Below are 9,334 nucleotides of genomic sequence, written 5' to 3'. Positions count from 1 at the left end.
TAATCACACTCTTCTGTTTGAAATGAATGGTTATAATTTTTCATTTCTATTTTCACTTAGGAGAAAATTTAGTAATTCATTTTATACCAAAATGCTTTCAATTGAAATTTAGAAATTCTAGAAATAGTATTTTATATTTTAAGTTTAAAGAGTTAAGCTTTTTTTTTAAAAAATTTATTTAGGCTGCACCGGGTCTTAGTTGTTGGAAGCAGGATCTTTGTTGTGGCTTGCGGAATGTATACGAGATCTAGTTCCCCGACCAAGGATCGAACCTGGGCCGCTTGTATTGGGAGCACAGAGTCTTACCCACTGGACCACCAGGGAAGTCCCTATATTTTAAGTTTAAAGGCTATGTATGTTTTTATACTGTAAGGCATCTCACAACCAATTTTCAAGGTCAGCTTTGACTAATGAAGGTATTTGTGACTGGAAATATTTAGGTTTCGGAATAAAAGAACAGAAATGTCACTGGCACATACAAAAGCACACATGCTATTACTGGAACTGGAAAAAAAAGGCTGAATAAACAGCAAATGATGATAGCTTCACCATCAGAAGTAAACACTGATGTAGGACATAATTATGATACTCATAAAGTAACATTATTTTAACAGCATAACATTTCAGAGAATAGTGGAACATTTCTAGATTTAGAATAAATTATTTTGAAAGTTGAAACTAGAATGGCTCAACATTTAAGACAGATAATGATCACTATCTAGGATGGAAAATTAAATATAAGATTATTAATTTGGTGGTTAGCAAAGCGAGGGAAGAAAAAATATGTAAAAAACCCGGAACCTTTGTATTATCAACTTCAACTAGGTTGTACAAAGTCATGTTGAATAATTTTATATGCACGCACATTTGAACTACCAAAAAAAAAAGTGGAAAATTAAGGAATGTTCCATTAGTATTACCCCTGATATAAAAAAGTATAGGCTTTTGGCTTAAGTAAAGAACTAAAAAAACATTTTTCAATTTTTAGCACTGATTGAAAAGATTGCTGAAGGCAAGTCTGCTAAGAAACAAATCTGGCAGAAACTAACACAACAATGTAAAGCAATTATACTACAATAAAGATGTTAAAAAAAAAAAGAAACAAATCTGGATGGTCCTGGAGGCATGTTTCTTTCCCTCATTTGGTAGGTTAGCAGAGGGTTGGCTCAGAGGCACTGAGCCTGTTTGCAGAGGGACGGTTAGGCTGCCGGTGTTCCTACAGGTAGAGCTTCAAGGCTCTTCTCAAGGCCGTCAGTATAACACCTCAGCCTTAGGTTTACACACTCCTTGACACTCTTCCTGGGCTCCAAATCCCTTGTTATATTCTAGTTTCTTGGAGAAACTAGTTATTCCCTACACTCTCTCAGTCCACTTGATAAATATGTAACGCAGAGAGGGGGCAGAGTCCTTTCTCCTTGAGTTCCGTTTGTGGCGTTTGTGCCGACTAACCCCTTGCCTCAGACAGGTGCCAGGGACTTTGACCAAGGTGCGTTGAGAACACCTATGCCAGGCCTGTGCTGTGGGGTAGTGAGAGTTCAGGAGACTGTGTATGCTCTACCAGTAAATCCTATGTTAGTAGATGTACCATATGGCACTAGTGTAAGTCTATGACTGTGATCCCCTCCATGCATGATAAAGCCTATGATAAAGGTCCTGTAAAAATAAAGTGCACATGCCATAATTTAGCCCCAATCTGGAAACATTCATGAAACCACTTCTGAACTTTGTTCAAATCTGTTAGACTTAATCATGTCAACAGCAGTCATATTCTTTGGAACATATCAAGATCACCTACAACATTCTGGATCTGCCCAAACATTGAACATCTTGATGAAGCATATACAAAATCACTCTTCACCACGTGAGGAAAATGCTTCCTAAATTTTGTCAGACTAATTGCATTTAATTTAGACAAGATACAAGATGCATTAGAAAAGTTAAACAAAATAATAGATTTTGAGCAAAGAGCAACTTGTGGCCTTTGCAGGAAAATGAAATTTATTTTGAAGTTGCACTGGCCACAGAGATTTGGTATAAACTGTTCATTGTTATTACTAATATTAGTAAAAGCTTTACAAAAAAACCCTTACTTAGCTAAGTTGCACTTTTGAAAATAATAAATTTTTTAATTTTAGAGAAAATAGATTTTCTAAATCAAAAGGTTTTTAACAAAGATGTCATTCAATAAAATATAAAGAAATTAGAGCAAAGAAACAAAGGTTTTACATAAATTTCATAAATAAGAAGATTCCTGTACAAGTAACCATCAAACTAATTTCCATAAAACATGTTTTCTGGCCATGATAGATTAAGATATAGTTCAAGTGAAGAGTGATCTGAACAAATTGATTAGCATACTTCCAGTTTTGGTTTCCTTTGTAATATCTGAGCATTGAAAATTTGGAAGAAAAACTTAAGGAATATTCTAGGGACCTATGTTTCTCTAGAAATGTAGATAATGAAAATGGCAATATAACTGACAACTATTTATATGATAAAATGAAAAATTTTGTAATATTTTTTGTTATAATAATTTATCATATGCATTATAATTTTTGAACATGATGGTATATCATTATAATGGTATATGAGGATAGAGATAATAATGGTTACTCATAATGGAAAATAATATGAAAAAGAATATGTATATATATAACTGAACATATATGCGTTTATGTATAACTGAATCACTTTGCTGTGTACCAGAGACTAACACAACATTGCCAATTAACTATACTACTTAGGTTTCCATCTAAATCTTCCAGGCTCTATCCTTGAGGCTGCCTAACATTTTTGTCAGTTACCTGGCTTAAGAAATTTAGGGCTGGCCCACTGGGATGCCATATAGTTTTTTAAAAGTCTAAGGAGAGTACAGGAATATTTATATGAATTTATGACTAATACGTTTAAATTCTGCCATCATCATCTTTCAAGCAGAACTTGAGAACACAGATTCTAGAAATAGAAGGTCTGGATTCAAATGCTGATCTGCCACTTTTTAGCTGTAGGACACTGGGAAAGTTATTTGACTGATCTCTATGAGTTTTCTCATCTGGAAAATGGGAATAATTATAAACTTTATGTCTTAGGGTTACTTTGAAGATTAGTTGATTTAATACATGCAGAGTGCTTAGAACAATGCCTGGCAGAAAGTAATTGGTCACTTATTCTTTGCTTAATGATGCAGAAATCTAGGACTTTGAGCCAAACCTTTTGAGCAAATCCAAAGCTATTTTTTTACCCCCACCTGGAGTGAAATACAAGTCAGTATTCTTAATTTGCGTACTGGAATGTAAATCTTGCTCCCTAAATGCTCATTCCTGAGGCTCTTCAAGGTCCTTGCTGTCTCACCATGACTCCTGCTTCTGAGTTTTCAGTCATGTTGTGAGCCTTGTTAAAATAGCAACAGCAATAGCGACAAAACTGCCCTTTCCCATTGCAAAAGTAATACATCTGCATTGAGAAACTTTGGAAAATAACATTTGTCCATAATCTCAGCAGCCAGATATGCCAATTTTTTTTTTTTTTTTTTTTTTTTACGGTACGCGGGCCTCTCACTGTCGTGGCCTCTCCCCTTGCGGAGCACAGGCTCTGGACGCACAGGCTCAGCAGCCATGGCTCATGGGCCTAGCTGCTCCGTGGCATGTGGGATCCTCCCGGACCGGAGCACGAACCCGTGTCCCCTGCATCAGCAGGCGGACTCTCAACCACTGCGCCACCAGGGAAGCCCCAGATATGCCAATTTTAATACTGCTGTTTATGTTCTCTTAATCTTTTTTCTATGCATATGTGTATATAATTATCAAACTATCATTACACTGTAAGTACTGGTTTGTAATCAGTCTTCTCACTTAGTGTATTGAGAATTTAACAGTGTATTGAGAATATCTTTATATGTCATTAAATATTCTTTCATTACATCATTTAAATGGCTGCATTGTATTCCATTATATGGATGCACAGTTTCATAACTTACTTCTTTTATCTGTCCCTTGTAATTAGACATTAAAAAGAATAGGTTTTTGTTTGTTTTTTTTTGCTATTATAGTTGAGACAGAGGAAAAGAGGCCCTGGTTTGGTACTATCAGCTTATGATGTTAGTACTGTCAGCACCTGATGTTGCTATAAGGTGGCCTGGCACAGCTAGGCCTTGGTGTTTTCCTGATGAACATAAATAATTTCATAGAACACTCACATCAGATAAGACTACTATGTGATTGTGATAAATCAAAACAAAACAAGACCACTTCTTTTTTTAGGTTTTATTATTGTTTTTATTTATTTTATTGAATAATTATTCATTTACAATGTTGTGTTAGTTCCTTCTGTACATCAAAGTGATTCAGTTATACATAAATATGTATATATATATTCTTTTCCATTATGGTTTATTATGGGATATTGAATGTAGTTCCCCATGCCATACAGTAGGAGCTAGTTGTTTATCTATTTTATATATAGTAGTTTGTACCTGCTAATCCCAAAATCCTAATTTATCCCTCCCTCTGCCCCTTTCCCCTTTGGTAACCATAAGTTTGTTTTCTATGTCTGTGAGTCTGTTTCTGTTTTGTAAGTAAGTTCATTTGTATCATATTTTACATTCCACATATAAGTAATAGCATGTGATATTTGTCTTTTTCTGTCTGACTTCACTCAATATGACGATTTCTAGGTTCATCCATGTTGCTGCAAATGACATTATTTCATTCTTTTTTATGCTTGAGTAGTATTCCATAGTATACATCTACCACACTTTCTTTATCCATTCATCTGTCGATGGATATTTAGGTTGTTTTCGTGTCTTGGCTATTGTAAATAGTGCTGCTATGAACATTGAAGTGCATGTATATTTTCGAATCAGAGTTTGCTCCGGAAATATGCCCAGGAGTGGGATTGCTGGATCATAGGGCAACTAAAACAAGACCACTTCTTAATCATATCTGAACACAGACAAAACATGTACATTGTCCAAATCACAAAAATGACCAAACATCTCCCTATCCTGGTAAAATATGAGTGTTTGCTGCTTCTTTACCAATATAGCTTTAGCCTCATTCTAGTCTTCTCTACATCTAGATAAGGCTTATTAAGATCATAATATAATAAAATATAATCATAATTGCTTCTGTCTCCTGATGTCATCTAATATTGTTCGACCATAGGTTTCTGATGATCTTTTGGCTGGAGGGCATTGAGACAGTCATCTTAGTTTTTCAATTATTAGCTGTTTTGTATCTGCAAAAAATATTTCCTGTTAAAACAATAGGTATTTAAGTGGCATAACCTGGGAGAAATGTTAAACATTCATTTCTATAAATTCCGTAAGTTTTACCCCTATATCAATCAAATTATCATAAAGCAATATGTTTGGAGTGTATTACCCTGGGTTCTGTCGGAAATACATACCTTTTCTCTCATTTTACATTATATTTTGACTTTCTTAGGAGTCGTGTAAAGAGTCATGCTCAAAGGTAGTATACCTTTGTGTTTTTTTTGTTTTTTTGTTTTTTTGCGGTACGCAGGCCTGTCACTGCTGTGGCCTTTCCCGTTGTGGAGCACAGGCTTCGGATGCGCAGGCTCAGCGGCCATGGCTCACAGGCCCAGCCGCTCCGCGGCATGTGGGATCTTCCCGGACTGGGGCACGAACCTGTGTCCCCTGCATCAGCAAGCGGACTCTCAACCACTGTGCCACCAGGGAAGCCCTGATACTAATTTTTGAATCCCAACTCTCCTTTTTATTATCTGTGGCCTAGGACAAGTTACTTAAACTTTTAAAGTCTTAGTTTCCTCACACAATGGTATTTTAAAATAGGGCTTCTTGTTTCCATTTTAAATGAGTCCCCCCAAAATGCTACCAACTATCCCAAATTCCAAAGTGATGGATAAGATCACCAAGTCAGGAGCTGAAGAGGAGGCGGTTGAGCAGATTTCCCAGCCTTAGCTGACCATACCCCTACCCCAAGGGGAAGGCTGGTAATTAGAAGAGGATGTTTGGAGAGAACAGTCATTGTCAGTATCCTGTGAGGTCTTACCCCCAGTGCGGGTCCCTCTCAGGCATTACATTTCATTTTATGTGTCTTTTTATTTTATTTAATTTATTTTTCACTGTGTTGTGTGTTCGTTGCTGTGCACAGGCTTTCTCTAGTTGCAGGGAGCAGGAGCTACTCTTAGGTGCGGTGAGCAGGCTTCTCATTGCGGTGGCTTCTCTTATTGCAGAGTATGGGCTCTAGGCGTGTGGTCTTCAGTAGTTGTGGCTCACGGGCTCAGTAGTTGTGGCTCATGGGCTCAGTAGTTGTGGCTCATGGGCTGTAGGGTGCAGGCTCAGTAGTTGTGGCTCACGGGCTCTAGAGCGCAGGCTCGGTAGTTGTGGCGCACGGGCTTAGTTGCTCCGCGGCATGTGGTATCTTCCCGGACCAGGGCTCGAACCCGTGTCCCCTGCATTGGCAGGCGGATTCTTAACCACTGCACCACCAGGGAAGTCCTCATGTGTCTTTATTCTCCTTTAATCTGGCCAGTTCTTCAGCAGTTTTTGTCTTTCATGACCTTGACACTTTTAAGGGTATAGGCTATTTATTTTTCATAACACCCCTCAATTTGAGTTTATTGGACGTTTCCTCATGATTAGTTGAAAAATTTGCATTCTTAGCAGGAATGTTTCACAACTGATGCTGTGCTCTTCTTCATACACCACATCAAGAGGCACGTGGTGTCAGTTTGTCCCATTGTTGTTCATGTTAACTTTGATCGCTTGCATAAGGTGGTGTCTGCCAGATTTCTCCACTATAAAGTGACAATTTTCCCATTTGTAATGAATAACTATTTTGAAGGGAGCTATTTTGAGACACTATAAATCTCCTTCTCATCAAACTTTCACCAACTATATTTAGCATCCACTGATGATTCTTGCCTGGATCAATTAGTGTTATAATGATTGCAAAGTGAAAAGTTGGAAGTCAATTTTATGTGGCACTGGATATTTTATTTACTGAACTAAGACTGTTTCAGAGGGCTAAAAAGCAGATTTCTTATTTTCTAAGAGTGACCACAAAAGTCACAGGATTTGCATTAGATTTCACCCCTATAGAGCCGGTTTGAATGGAAAGTGGAGAAAAGAAAGACAGTAGTTTTTCCAATTATGATTTATGAAGTCCCACCTTACCAGTGTATCAGCCATACTCATATCTAACGTGAAATAGTAATAGTGCCTACTCCATACATTGTTGAGGAAAGTGAGATAATGCAAATAAAACAATAAACACCTGCTGGTATACACACCTGTTTGCATTGTGACTTTGCTTCTCCTAACAAGAAGTGAAGTCTGTTTATCTACCACCTTTAGTCTGAGCTGGCTTGTTTCTCATTTTGGCCAAGAGAATGTGGGAGAGCCGTCATTGTGGGAGTTCTGAGCCTAGGTTTTAAAAGGCCTTGCAGTTTCTGCTCTCTCTTTCTTGCTGTCCTGACGCTATTGGTAAAGTAGTCTAGACCCCTTGGGGACAAGAGACTGTGTGGAGAGACCTGGAGCTGACAGCCAGGACAACTACTAGACACATGAGTGAAGCCATCTTAGACCACCCAGCCCAGTAGAGCTGCCAGATGATCACAGCTGTGTGATTCCACATATGTCCAGAAGAAGAATCACACAGCTGAGCTCAGCTCTTACTGTTGACCCTCAGAATTGATGGACCTTGGAAAAGAGAAGATGTGGCCAAGAGGGGTGGGGAGATGAGGTGAAGCCTGTTGGGAGGGCACTTGAGGTGGAATGAAGAATGATTATGTTTGAGGGTATGGGCCTAAAGGGTAGGACTAGGGCCAAGAGGTAGATGGCACAGAAGTAAGATTTTTTTTTTTTTTTAATATACGGAAGAACTTTGAGCAGAATTTCCCTAACATGATATCAACTTCCTTTGAAAGTTTTGAGTTTACTATCACTGGAGGAATTTTTTAAAAAGATTGGATGACCTTTAGATGTCAGGGTGATGTAGGAGGGATAGAGTCAAGTCTTGCATGATTCCCTTACACCTTTCTAGTTCTTGGATTCTGAGAAAGTTTCTCTGCACATCAGTTTGGCCTGGTAGTTCTGAAAATGCTTTCCTTTTACTATTCACTATGGTAACAATTTAACAGTTTTCTACAAGTTTACAGCAACAAAGATGATTCATTGCAAACATCTGTCAAAGCTATTGCTTTTTTGTCCTTTTGGTTTATAAAACTGCAGAGTTTGAGCTCCTGAACAAACTCCTGGCTTCTTCTGAGTCCCTTAGAATTTTATAAATTGGAATAATTAAAAAAATTCTAAGGCTCCCATTTTTTTTTACACATTAGCATCTCTGAAATCAGGATGTGTCTGCATTCACCGTCCGCCAGGTGGCAGTTATGCCATAGATGTAATATCAGTAATTATGGTCATAGCTTTTCAAATTGTCATCACTTCAACTGAGTTAAAAGTATTATTGGTACCACATGTGTTGACTGTAATTGATGTAATTGACGTATAGACTGACAGAATGGTAGAGAATCACAGAGACAATGGGGAAGTGATTTTCTTTCATTGTAATTTATAAAATAATGACGCCAATTGATGGCATCAGTTGATACTGATGAGATACAATAGCTATTAACTTAGCTAACCTGTATGGGTGCTTCCTGTGTGTTGACTAGGCATGGTATGAAGGGTTTTACATGGATTATCTCAGTTTACTCGTCACTAGAACTCTACAAGGTAGGTATGTTTATTATCCACATTTTTACAAATGAGGACATTGAGGCTCAGAGAAACTAATGTTCCCAGGGTTTTGCCCTTAGTAAGGGATGGAGGCAGGATTCAAACAGGCAGTCTAGCCTTAGAGCAAGGGTTTTATTTATTTATTAATTTAATTTAATTTATTCATTTATTTAAGGCGAATCTATTTATTTATTATTTTTGGCTGCACTAGGTCTTCATTGCTGCTCACTGGGGCTACTCTTTGTTGCGGTGCGCAGGCTTCTCACTGAAGTGGCTTCTCTTGTTGCGGAGCACAGGCTCTAGGTGCACGGGTTTCAGTAGTTGTGGCACGTGGGCTCAGTAGTTGCAGCACACGGGCTCTAGAGCACAGGCTCAGTAGCTGTAGCGCACGGGCTTAGTTGCCCCACGGCATGTGGGATCTTACTGGACCAGGGGTCGAACCCGTGTCACCTGCATTGGCAGGCAGATTCTTAACCACTGTGTCACCAGGGAAGTCCTAGAGCAAGGGTTTTAAAGCACTACATTGAACTGCTTCGCACTAGCAGTAACATTTTTTTTTTTTTGGCCCATTTCATATGCTGATTTTGAAATTTCTTTTTTATGTGTTTTGTC

This window comes from Mesoplodon densirostris, chromosome 9 (assembly GCF_025265405.1).
Source record: "Mesoplodon densirostris isolate mMesDen1 chromosome 9, mMesDen1 primary haplotype, whole genome shotgun sequence".
NCBI classification, from domain to species: domain Eukaryota; kingdom Metazoa; phylum Chordata; class Mammalia; order Artiodactyla; family Ziphiidae; genus Mesoplodon; species Mesoplodon densirostris.
Note: the sequence above shows the minus strand (reverse complement) of the source record.